This window comes from Hordeum vulgare, chromosome 6H (genome assembly GCF_904849725.1).
Source record: "Hordeum vulgare subsp. vulgare chromosome 6H, MorexV3_pseudomolecules_assembly, whole genome shotgun sequence".
Classification (NCBI taxonomy): domain Eukaryota; kingdom Viridiplantae; phylum Streptophyta; class Magnoliopsida; order Poales; family Poaceae; genus Hordeum; species Hordeum vulgare.
Genome location: NC_058523.1, coordinates 540485917 through 540498777, shown reverse-complemented (window position 1 = coordinate 540498777; position 12861 = coordinate 540485917). Strand labels below are relative to the sequence as shown.

At 37.5% G+C, this 12861-nt stretch overlaps 1 pseudogene; it reads left to right on the top strand.

The window, feature by feature from the left end:
• Positions 1–3193: 3193 nt before the first annotated feature.
• Positions 3194–5659, top strand: LOC123401472 (annotated as a pseudogene).
• The last annotated feature ends 7202 nt before the right edge of the window (positions 5660–12861 follow it).

Below are 12861 nucleotides of genomic sequence, written 5' to 3'. Positions count from 1 at the left end.
TACCAGTTCTTACCCTGCAGCAGGTGGTGATCGGCAACCGGTGTAGTCAAAACACTCAAAGCTTGGATAGACCGATTGTCAGGTGGTGTCAAACACACTATGTAGATGTATATGGAGTTGGGAAGGCTTATAATATGGTAGCAAAAAGTGTCAGCAATAATCAGTTCCGAGATGCAAAGTTGAAAGGACGCTCAATAACGGTACTGTGCTGGTCCTACACTAGACCGTACTAGAGACGCGAGCCTAGAACACCAACAAAATCATGACGCTACACGTAATCAAGGGAAGAGCCACTCTGATTTTTTAACTTGTTTTACGCTTTTTTCAGAAAAACACTATAACGGCGAGTGTGTGAAAACTCTTTCGAAGGACAAAAAACAGGATAGGCACGGAATTTTCTTGACTATTTTTTTTGGAGTGATTCGGGGCTGCGACGATCAAAATTGTGACAAAAAATTGCTATGATGGAGAGTGTCTCAAAATGCTCTAGACATCCTAAACTCTTTACTTACAAAATCTAGAGATAAACTAGCCCAAGACGCGCACAAACACACACATCATAACCTACCCTTGTGGAGCATGCACAACACACCAGAGCAGAGAAAACAAGCCAACACCCAGGGGCGGACCTAGGAAAAAAGTTGAGGGGGGGAGGCAAAAAATTACAACCATATTCATGAACTAACAAGGCAAAAAGTTCGATATAAGCTAAGCATGGGCATAATCACTACATTCTAGACATGGTATTAGAAGTCATTGAAAAGTGAAAGAAAACTAACCATGAGACAAAATGAATTACATCAATATGACAATATCTTGTTCTGAAGTTGCATAAGAGAACACTGAAATTCAACCTAAAAGAAAGAAAAAACATTATTAAATCAAGGGAGAAATAAAACATAGAATTAAGGTCGATACTAAAAAAAGGAGCTTTAGCGTATTAACTCTTGTTTGATTCCACGAGGATCTGTCATTATCATCGCATGGAAGCCACTTCATTACGAGTTTTGTTCACCAAATCTTTTTCAATAAATTGAATAATGCTATGGTTCATAAAATTGACAAGGACTTTCATATATCCTCATGCTGATTGCAATTGTAATCTGCAATCTTCTTTTTTTAAAATATATCCCTAAGAAGCTTGTCCAAATGAACTATTTCATGCATTTGGGAAGTTAATGCTTTTTTTAAACACCTCTCCATTAGCTTCCCTGCAACTTTAAGTACCAAAAATTAAAAAGGTAGATGAAATAACAGATTGGTATCCTTGTTACATGAAAATGAAGTGTGCTAGGAAGTACTCCCTCCATTTCAAAATAAGTGTCTTAAACTTAGTACAATTTTGTACTAGAGCTAGTACAAAGTTGAGACAGTTATTTTGAAACGGAGGGAGTATGAAGTAGTAATAGATGATCCAAATAAAGTTTGAGTTGTTAGTCTGGACTAGCCATTGACTATAAGTACAAAGTTGCATACTAAGTTTATATGTTACCGAAAATAATGATTGAACCGACTAACCAACCAAATTGATAGATTTTACAGATAAGTTCATGAGACTAACATGATTTCTAACAGAAATTACAAACAACAGAAACTTTGGAAAAGGAAAATCCTAGATGATTTATACGGCCGACTTACCTTAACGTCCATTAGAATTAGGGAATTGGGTCCCTATTTGGCGATGGAGTTGTGCTGCTGCTGCGGCAGTGTCGGGCAAGGCCAGGACGACGCGAGGGACATGCGAAGACAGCCTTCCGTCTCATGTGTGGCTGCACGCGTCATGTTTTTTTAGGTGTGCATCTAGGTTTAATATCGCGATTGAGTTTTTCTTTACGGTAATCTGGCGATCGAGTTAGGCTACGTGTGTAATGTGTACTTGCGTAGGGCTGTAGAGTGCAGTCCATGAGACAACAACGCGCATGCATGCAATATTAATTTATAATAGGGTTGCTTCTCTATAGTTGGGCGTTCAGAAATACGCAAACAAATTTAGCTGAGTGGGGACACGACATTCGGATTAGTGGGGGCACATTGCATAGCCCGTTGATCAACTATGAGCCGTTGAGAAAATCAAGTGGGGGCAGCTGCCCCACAACCATCAATGTAGGTCCGCCCCTGCCAACATCAACTAACATGGCACAAGCCAGCTGCCCCCACTGTCATCAATGTAGGTCCGCCCCTGCCAACACCAACTAACATGGCACAAGCCAGAAACAACTTGCACACTCGGCCCATGCCCAGGCTATGCCACCCACACGCGCACCGACAAGAGAGAGCAGTCTCTATCTATAGGGCATCGACAGCTGCACCCGACACTCACCTTTGTGCTGCCACGCCATGACATTTGTCTCCTTGAAGGTCGGACGGGAGAGAGATAAGAAAGGAAGGAGAGAGGTCACACGAAGAGGAAGATATAAGGAAGGAAAGGGAGCCATGTCACCTCCGCTGCCACACTTTGATACGTAGCATCCGCCACATGAAATAAAAGGAAGGAGATGGAAAGAGGGGAAATATATAAGGTTGGGTTGTGTGAGAGGAAAACAAGAGGGGACGTGAAAGATGTTTTGCTGCGGGCGGGGGAATATCTAGGTCCGTGATTTCCTCGCAGACGTTGGCGCCTGATTCGAGAGAATATCTGAAGCATTTGGCTAGTCTCATCCCTACTCGCCCAACAACCAAACAGGTGCTAGCCATCCAAAAAACAGTTATCCCTGTCCCATAGAGGGATAGCCTAGCAATCAAACACACCCATAGCTTTATAGTTAAGGCAATTCGATATGAGTCGTTATATTCAAAAGATCTAACGGTCAATATACTTCCCTACTGATACACTATATAGTAGTTTAGTATACAGATGTACACCAAAATTAATATTTATATTCTACAATAAAGGAAGAGCAGCCAACTGGGGTAACATTATGCCCATGGGATTTAATAGCGAATATTTTTCCATCTGTACATAAATCAGATATTTTTTTGGGCATTAATATACCTCAGTATTTGCTAATAGAAATACCAAGCAGTGAAATTAATGTGTCTTATGCAATTATTCCCAATATTTTTTATATATTAGATCTTGCACACATCAATGCAATTTATTGCTCTTCATCTTGAATGACAACCATTCATTTCATGGCAGATTCAAAACCTTATAAATACGATGGTATGCCCATAAGCATTTCATATTTCCACCATGAAAGGAAAGGCATCTATTAGAGTGGTCATTCTATTGGCTTATATCATTCTAGCCATTGGAGGAAAAGAAGTTAAGGGTGTAAAACGAGAAGAGGGTACTAGTGGGATCAATGTGCATCGACAAGTTAACATGACAATTCTGGTATGTATGTATTTTCCATCTTACTTTGTATATGTATTATCATCTTTTGTAACTATGATGTTACGGAGATGCCAAAATAGGTTGAAGGAGATGTTTATGACTGCGTCGATGTGAATCTACAACCAGCCTTTAACCACCAAAGACCACAAAATCCAGGCAAGTTTTCACCGTAAAGATGTGATTACATTCATTTAGCGGTAAATCAAATGCCATCATTCATGTTTGAATACAAAATGGTAGGAAGGTACCAAATATAAGCAATCATGGTATAAATTCTCAAACTTTAGTTTATATACCATTATGTCATAAATTAGCTTTTACTACACATGTAGTGCTCATAAATCATTCTTTGTATTCTCTTTATATTTTGATTTGCACTAGAAAAGAATAAAAGATCTTTTGTTGTGCATGGACAATGATGGTTTTTCTTCTGGTGATTATTTATGACTGGATCTAGCTTATACATATACCTATATAATAATTTTCTCCAAATCAAGGTAGGGCGAGCGCCACACCTTGCCCTACCGGGAGCTCCGCCTGTGCACCAAACAACGTGAATGCAAATTCTACTCGTTTCATTGATATATTGCACATTAGAATATGTACATTTATTTACGTATTTATGTGATTACATGTTTATTGTGTTTTACTTGTTAAATAGATGGAACCAAGCTCTTTCCCATTGGGTATGTATACTGAATCTCCATTGGTGCATGACAATCGACAAGCACAATTGTCTACAATTGACTGCCCTATTGGAATGATTCCGATACTACGCAAGAACATAAGGGACCATGTGGCAGTAGAAACTAACGAAGTCATTAGGAAGGATGAACAACAAGAGGTAAGATTTCTGAGTGAAGTTTTAGAGTGATCTAGTTATCATGATAGATTATAATATTATATAATTTTCCTTCTAGTTGTTGAATGTAGAACAATTGTTAGTACATAACTACCTCACAAACCACATGTGCCAACATTGTACCTTTAATGCAATTTTTTCACATTCGCATTCCTATTATCATTAGGGTGGAAGAACATTTACTCAAAGGGCCTCGTTTATATTGACATCAGTGGCACCATTAAGTGATATTCATCGAATTTCATTGTGACATAATGCCATTTTTTATATTTAAAACAACTAGTATTTTTATTGTAAATATGTCATTTCCTTATTTGGCTTGCAGGTGGTTGGAATGCGGTATCTAGACGTGCTATATGGAACACGTGCAAAAATAAACGTATTTAATCCTAAGGTGAAGAATAGTAAGGATCTAAGTGCTTCTTCAATACAGATTAATGGACTACAAGAAGTAGGTCCTTCGGATGTGATAGCTGTCGGTTCTTATTGTAAATCCGAACTACAGCGGCGATCACTTTCCTAGGTTTCATGTTACTTGGGTAATCCATAACTATTTATTTGAGCATACCTTTAAATCTTTATGAATTACTTAGTTTTTTTACTGACAATCGAACACATTTTGTAAAGGTTGATGGCTTGCGAAAAACAACTTGCATAGATCACGATTGTGGCGCTTTTGTCCAAGTAAGCTCAAGTGTTGGCCTCGGAGGAAGAATTAAACATGTTTCTGTCTACAATGGCACACAATATGAAATAGATGTCCATATTTTCAAGGTATTCCAATGTTAAGATTTCTATTGTTTCTTGTATTTTTTGTCATATGAAATACACAAATGGTCTTCATGTGAATTTGATGATCCAAAGGCTTAAGCAAAACTTACCGTTGGACAAACTATTAAATAACACAATCTTAACAAGATCCTTCGATCATAGAACATTATAATATAAGGGGACATCGTCTCTCAATTTACATTCATACTCATATGGCATACGATGATAAGATTAATTCCACCCCGCCACAAAATTTTGATCGATAACTATTCATGTCAACTCTAATTGAGCATCCGTGAAACCTTGATTTATTTTAGGACTCGGTGACAAAAAATTGGTGGGTGGCGTATGGTAAACAAGACACACCTATTGGTTACTGGCCGAGCAATATTTTCCATTTCATGAAGGATCATTGTGGTTTTGCATTATGGGGTGGATTTGTTCGGGGTCCGACGGCCTCCTGAGACTCCCCACAAATGGGTAGTGGCCACTTTTCTTATGAAGGATTCTGAAGAGCTGCTTTTGTGAGAAATATCCAAATCATTGACAGTAACAACAAGCTTGTCACTCCAAATAAACATAAATGTCGGTTGACCAACACTAGAGTCCACAAATATGGCGTGGATGTTTATGATGACGAAGCCTATGGCTTGCATATTTACTATGGTGGACCCGGTGATTTTGTTTGAGTAAATATTGTACAAGTTTTAATAAAGTTGTCATAATGTAATAATATTCATATTTGGACATGCCATTTTTGCGAGTCTTCCAACTTTGCAGGTTGGGTTTGATTTTCTAAGCTATACTCCGTGCGAGTCCTACAAACATCAAATTAGATACTTTCCAAATAAATTATTAACCTTTTTTAAACACGTGTTTTTGAAAACCAAATCCATATACGTGTTAAAAAATCAAGTGCGTGTTGGACATTTTTTAAATGCTACAAACATTTTTTAAAGTTGCAACAACATTTTGTAACACTACCTGAAATTATTATTTGTGTATCTTCAAAAACAAAAGAGTAAAAGATGAAAAACAAACGACACGAATCGAACAAACAACATTACTGAGCCGGCCCATGACCACGCCCTTAAGGCGAGGTTAAGGTCTATTTTCCCAACCGGCGCACTCACCCCTCCGAGCTATGCCAGCCTATTTACCATTTTTTCTTTATTTTATTAAACTTCAAAAAAGGTGCATGGACTACTGGAATCAAACTGAGGACCTATAACTTTACAGAGAAACGCCCCAACCACTAGGACATCACAACACCTGTGGTACCTTACTTCTTTTTTGCGTTTTATACCTTCCTCAGTTGTACTTATTCAGTCTTTTCTTTTCTTTCCTCTTTTTCTTGTTCCTTTTCATTTTAATTTTTTTGTATTGCTCTATATTTTTTATTTTCTTAAATTTTATAATTCACACAGTTTTTAGAAAAATTATGAACTTTTTTACAAAAGCAATACGGGTTCTGTATTTTGATTTTTTTCAACATTGATGTTTGGTTTAAAAAATAGAGGATTCAAAATTTTCAAAACATGATTTCATTTTAATTTGTGAACTTTTTTAAATAATTAGTAATATTGTTCTAATTTATGTGTTTTACAAAATTGATGACTTTTTTTTCAATTCAGTCAGTTTTTTCAAAATTGATGAACTTTTTCGAAATCAATGAACTTTTATACTTGTTCGCAAAAAAAATTGACCTATTTTCCTACAATCTATCCATTATTTAAAAATACGATGACATTTTTTAAAAGTTGTCAACTTTTTTGGATGTGTTAACTTTTTTCAAATTCGATGAACTGTATTAAAAATGGATGGACTTTCGTGAAAATTAATGAACTTTGTTTTAAATATGTTGACTTTCTGAGGTTATTGTTTTAAAACAAATCATGAATATTTTTTTATTTTTTTACTTTTGGAGTGTTTTTTTTCAGATTTGCAATACATGAAAACATGTAGTAATCTTGTATGAAGATGGCGTACAAAAAAAAAAGAACCTCGTAAATGAGGAGACCGTGTGAACGCTAGGAACGGGAGATGGAACTGTTCGGCCGCAGCCCAAAAACAAAGTTAGTGAGTGCCAGGGAACCCTTTCAGCGCTTCAAGCGCGGAATAAGAGGTACCCGAAGCTATTATTTGAAAGATCATTTCTATCTCCCAGGTTGCGATAAGTTATGCGTTGTCACTTGTCACAACCTTGGACTTTTCCCTTTTTTTATATCTGCTTACTTCAAATATTTTATGTTTTAAATCATGTGTTCAAATTCTAAACTGCTTTCCTCGTTGGATTCTTTGCATAGAGATGTTTAAAAAATAGATCCCATATTAAGAAGTATTGACGATTTTTTATTATAATAAAGAATAACAGATAAAAAACCCAAAATAAAAAACCGAACCAAAAGTGAGTTTTTATTTTTTATTTTTTGAAAGAGGCACGATCGCACCTCTCGCGGAATCAAATTTGTGCCTCTCATGAAAAGAAAGAATATTATCTTTTTTCTGTTTTAGAGAGGCATGGCCGTGCCTCTCGCGATTTTTTTTAAAACACGTCTTTTTTTTCTGAGAGTCACGACCATGTCTCTTGCGAAAGCAAATCCAGGCCTCTCGTGAAAGAAAGAAAATATATGTTTTTCCTATTTCCGAGAGGCACAACCATGTCTCTCGCGAAAACAAATCCGTGCCTCTCGTGAAAGAACATGTTTTTTTTGTTTACGAGAGATACATCCGTGACTCTTGTGGAAGCAAATTTGTGCCTCTCGCGGAAGCAAATCCGTACTTGTCGTGAAAAAAAGAAAACATGTGTTTTTATTTTTCGACCGTGCCTCTTGCGAAAGCAATGTCTTTCCACTCGAGGAAGCAGATAAATGCATTTTTTTTGTTTGTGCAAAGACTGGTACAAACCCTAAAAGCCAAAAAATATATGGAAAAAACACCTAAAAACCACGAAAACATGTCGAAGGGAGTGTCCAGAACATGACACCTGGCAGAAACTGAGAGCGCATCAGTGACCTTTGGGAGGATCCCAAAGAGGTGCTCCTCCACTAATTGCTCGCACTATACACACACCCTTGGTATAAGCACTTCCTATTAGGGGCGCGGGTCGTGGGTTTGCAACCACTCGTGCAGCACGTACTTTCACATAAATTTTCGTCCAGCTGAACTAGGCTTTTTCTGGATTTAAAAAGATTCTCGAAGCTGTAACTTTCCCAGACTGATTTGCTTTTTCATTTTAGAACTTTCTTCTGCCTTTTCATTTCAATCTTTCCTTTATTTTTGGAACTTTTGAATTTTTTTTATCTTTTTTCCTTTTTATATTTCCTTTCCAAATATATCTTTCCTTTTATTTTCTAATTTTAATCACGGACATTTTTATGTAATGGGTAACAATTTTCAAATTAATGGATATTTTGCACAAATTTGTTAGCAATTTTTAAATTACTAACATTTTAGTTTTTCTTAAATTCGGAAAACCCATTTTTTGATAATATGAATGTTTTTTACAAAACTTGTGAAAAACATATTGAAACAACAAATTTTTTTGAATCAGTAATTATTTTTTGGGACCAAGTTCTTAAAATCATGATCATTTTTAATTCGATGACCATTTTTTTTGTAGTGCCTGAACATTTTTAGAAATCATGAAGATCTTTTGAATCAGCGAATATGGTTTTAGTCGATGACGTTTTTGTAACTCATGAACAATTTCCTATATCTATGGACATTTATTAAAAAAAATCATGAACATTTTTAATCCCTTAATGAGTGTTTGAAATCATTTACATTTTTTTTGAATTCATGGACATTTGTCCAAATGCCAAACAATTTTAGTATGGGAAAATCTAATTAGCACCGTCGCACCCAATCTTTCCCGTGCATTCATGTCCAAGCATTAAAAAAAACACCCGTCGCTTTCAAACTGCTCCACAACATGCATGTGAGTTGAAAAAATGATTTATCTCATAGATTAATAATTTGATTGAAGATTCGTCTTTATCATTAGGTTTGTCTCGACGAGACCTTCAAAATAAGATCCCATGTTGACATGTTTCGTCGATTTTTTTTCCGTCGTTCCTAGTTGCCACATTTATGTCATCATAGTTGTCATCTTACGGGTGTGCAGTTGTCATAAAAATTATACATAGTTACCGGGGCAATAATTTTATACTTTTTAAGTATTGCAGTGTTATGTGGAGCTAAAAAGTGGTTATTAATGCACTAACAATAAGCAAGTAAATGCATGAACCAGCACAAGCACAATGGATCAAGTTTTTTAGTGGGGTATATCGACATTCATAAACCTGATAACCAAGTTAATTTAATATGAGAACTGTGTGACAAATAATGTGACAAGTAAATAATAGTATTCTGGCAACTATCGACGAAAAAAAAATTGTCAAAACATATCAACATGGGATCTAGTTTCGAAAATCTCAATGCGAGAAATCTAACGGTGAAAATGGATCGTCAATTGAATTTATAGTTTAAGAGATAAAACTTTTTTAAAGTTTAACATTAGAGGAATCTTTGCTGATGTCATGCAGGTGTATTAGTTTGCATGTGCGTGAAGGAAACCGCAGCACGGGAAGACCCATGTGCTGTGCCGCTATGTAGTGGATCCCTTTTAGTATTCATGAACATTGTTCAATTCCGAGAACACAGTTTAAATTCGAGAACATTTTTTGAATTCGTGAGCATTTTTAAATTTAAGATTAATTTTCAAACTCATGAACATTTTCTTGAAATTCATTTTTGTTTTAAAATATGACCATTATTTGAAAATCAGAAACATTTTTAAATCCCGAACAATTTTATGTCTATAGTATACTACTTACAATGAATGTAGAGTCGGTGGTACGAAGATGATGACGACTTCTAAAACGTGTGCATGTGGTATGCGTTTTAGGTCTGCTGCACCGGTTGTTGGTCCCGATATGTTATGTGGATGGATTGACGACGACACCGGTTTTAGATATGGGGAGTGAGAGCACTCCACGTTATCGAATTTATAGGTGTGATTGGTGGCTTCGGATGAATTGATGTATGTTCTTGTCAGACATTTGTGTAATAATTAATAAAGATGGCCGCATGCATCGATTGATGGAGAGGCCGAGGGTTTAACCTCCTTTTCTAAAAAAACTGCTTATATATGTGCTCCCTCTTTCCTCCTCGTATTTGATTTTTTCCGCCCGTCTATGGTTTTCTCACATCGATTTTCCCTAAAATGAAATCAATTGTCCCACATTTATTAACTTTCCAAAGTAAAAATATATTTTCTTTTGAAAGTGCTTGACAATAATATGGCATACTACTTAAAAAGAACTAAGATTCCCATGTCACCTCTCCTTCGTCCAACCTACTTATATACGTCCTCTTCCTCTTTCCTTCTCCTCTTCGATAATTTTCTCTGAGCTCTAACTTTTCTTCCATCCATTTTTCTAAAATAGAATCAAATGTCCACGTTTATTAACTTACCAAAATAAAACAAATATTTTTTTGGTAAGTGCTTAACAATAATATGTTGGAAATATGTCTTAAAGGCAATAATAAATTAATTATTATTATATTTTCTTATTCATGATAATCGTTTATTATCCATGCTAGAATTGTATTGATTGGAAACTCAAATACATGTGTGGATATATAGACAACACATTGTCCGTAGTGAGCCTCTAGTTGACTAGCTCGTTGATCAAAGATGGTCAAGGTTTCCTGGCCATAGAAAAGTGTTGTCACTTGATAACGGGATCACATCATTAGGAGAATGATGTGATGGACAAGACCCAAACTATAAACGTAGCATATGATCGTGTCAGTTTATTGCTACTGTTTTCTCCATGTCAATGTATCTCTTTCTATGACCATGAGATCATGCAACTCCCGGACACCGGAGGAATACCTTATGTGTATCAAACGTCGCAATGTTACTGTGTGACTATAAAGATGCTCTCCAGGTATCTTCAAAGGTGTCTGTTGGGTTGGCATGGATCAAGACTGGGATTTGTCACTCCGTGTGATGGAGAGGTATCTCGGAGTCCATTCGGTAATACAACATCACAAACAAGCATTGCAAGCAATGGGACTAAAGAGTTAGCCAAGGATCTTGTATTACGGAACGAGTAAAGAGACTTGCGAGTAACAAGACTGAACTAGGTATGGAGATATCGACGATCGAATCTCGGGCAAGTAACATACCGAAGGACAAAGGGAAGAACATACGGGATTAATTGAATCCTTGACATAAGAGGTTCGACCGATAGAGATCTTCGTAGAATATGTAGGAGCCAATATGGACATCCAGGTCCCGCTATTGGTTATTGACCGGGAGTGTCTCAGGTCATGTCTGCATAGTTCTCGAACCCGCAGGGTCTGCACACTTAAGGTTCGGTGACGTTTCGGTATAGTTGAGTTATAGGTGTTGGTGACGGAAGGTTGTTCGGAGTCCCGGATGAGATCCTGGACGTCACGAGGAGCTCCGGAATGATCTGGAGGTAAATATTGATATATAGAAAGTCCTGTTTTGGTCACCAGAAAGGTTTCGGGCTCATCAGTAGTGTATCGAGAGTGCGGGGAGGATACCGGGGGGCCATCGGGAGGGGTGTCTCGATCTAAGAGGCCACATGGGCTGTGGGAGGAGTCAAACCAGCCCCTAGTGGGCTGGCTGAACCAACCACTAAGGCCCATGCGGCTAGAGGTGGGAAAAACCCCAAGGAAAGGAAGGGAAGGAGTACAGGTAGGAAAGGAATCCTACTTGGAGTAGTATTGGAGGTGGACTCTTCCACCTCCTCCTATTTCGGCCGAACCCCTAGAGGGTTTTGTGGCTGCCTCCTCCCCTCCCTCCCTCCCTCCTATATATACTAGAGGAATTAGAAGGAAAATCTAACCATAATTGCCACGTGCTCCCTCTACTTCTCTCGAGACTTGTTCTTCCTCTAGATCAGTTTTCGGCGGTGCTTAGGCGAAGCCCTGCTGGATTAGTTCACCACCACCACAACCATGTCGCTGTGCTGGAGAACTCATCTACCTATCCGCCCCTCTTGCTGGATCAAGAAGGCGGGGATCGTCATCGAGCTGTACGTGTGATGAACGCGAAGGTGTCATCCGTTCGGCACTAGATCGGGATGGATCCTAATGAGATCACGGGACGGATCGTGATGAGATCGCGGGACAGGCTGCGATTTGGATCGCGTAGATGTTCCACTACATCAACCGCGTTATACGCTTCCGCTTAGCGATCTATAAGGGTATGTAGATTCACTATCCCCTCTCGTAGATGATCATCATCATGGATAGGTATTGGATGCGCGTAGGATTTTTTTTGTTTTCTATGCAACGTTCTCCAACATAATATGTCAGGTGAATCTTGATGATTGCATACTAAACTTGCTAAAAATTTAGCGCATCAAGGTAATCATAGATATGCAGTCACGAGCTAATTAACTAGAAAGTTTATACCCGGTTGAAGCGCACTGACAGTTATTTGAAGAATAGTAAAATAGAAAAATCAGAACAATGGATTTTTTGACTTCCCTATGTGGGCCAGTCCCCACTCACTGGGCGCCTCTATGTTTCGCTTGTAGCGAGATCTAGGAACCCTTGCGTGAGGGTAGCGCAGTATGAGTTTGGCCATCTGCGCTGGAGGCCACATCTAGTTTTTTTCATTTTTGTTTTTTGATTTTCTTTTTTACAATTGTTTACCCTTCCAAAAATTCTCAACATATATATTACAACAATAATAACATAATGTTTTGAAAAATGTTAATCATGCATTTGAAACAAACCAAAATAAAACAAATAAAAAGAAAAGCAAAGCAACAAACCTATGAAAACTGAGATAGAAATAAGTAAAAGTGAAGAAAAATTAAGAAAACGATACAAATGTGAAAAC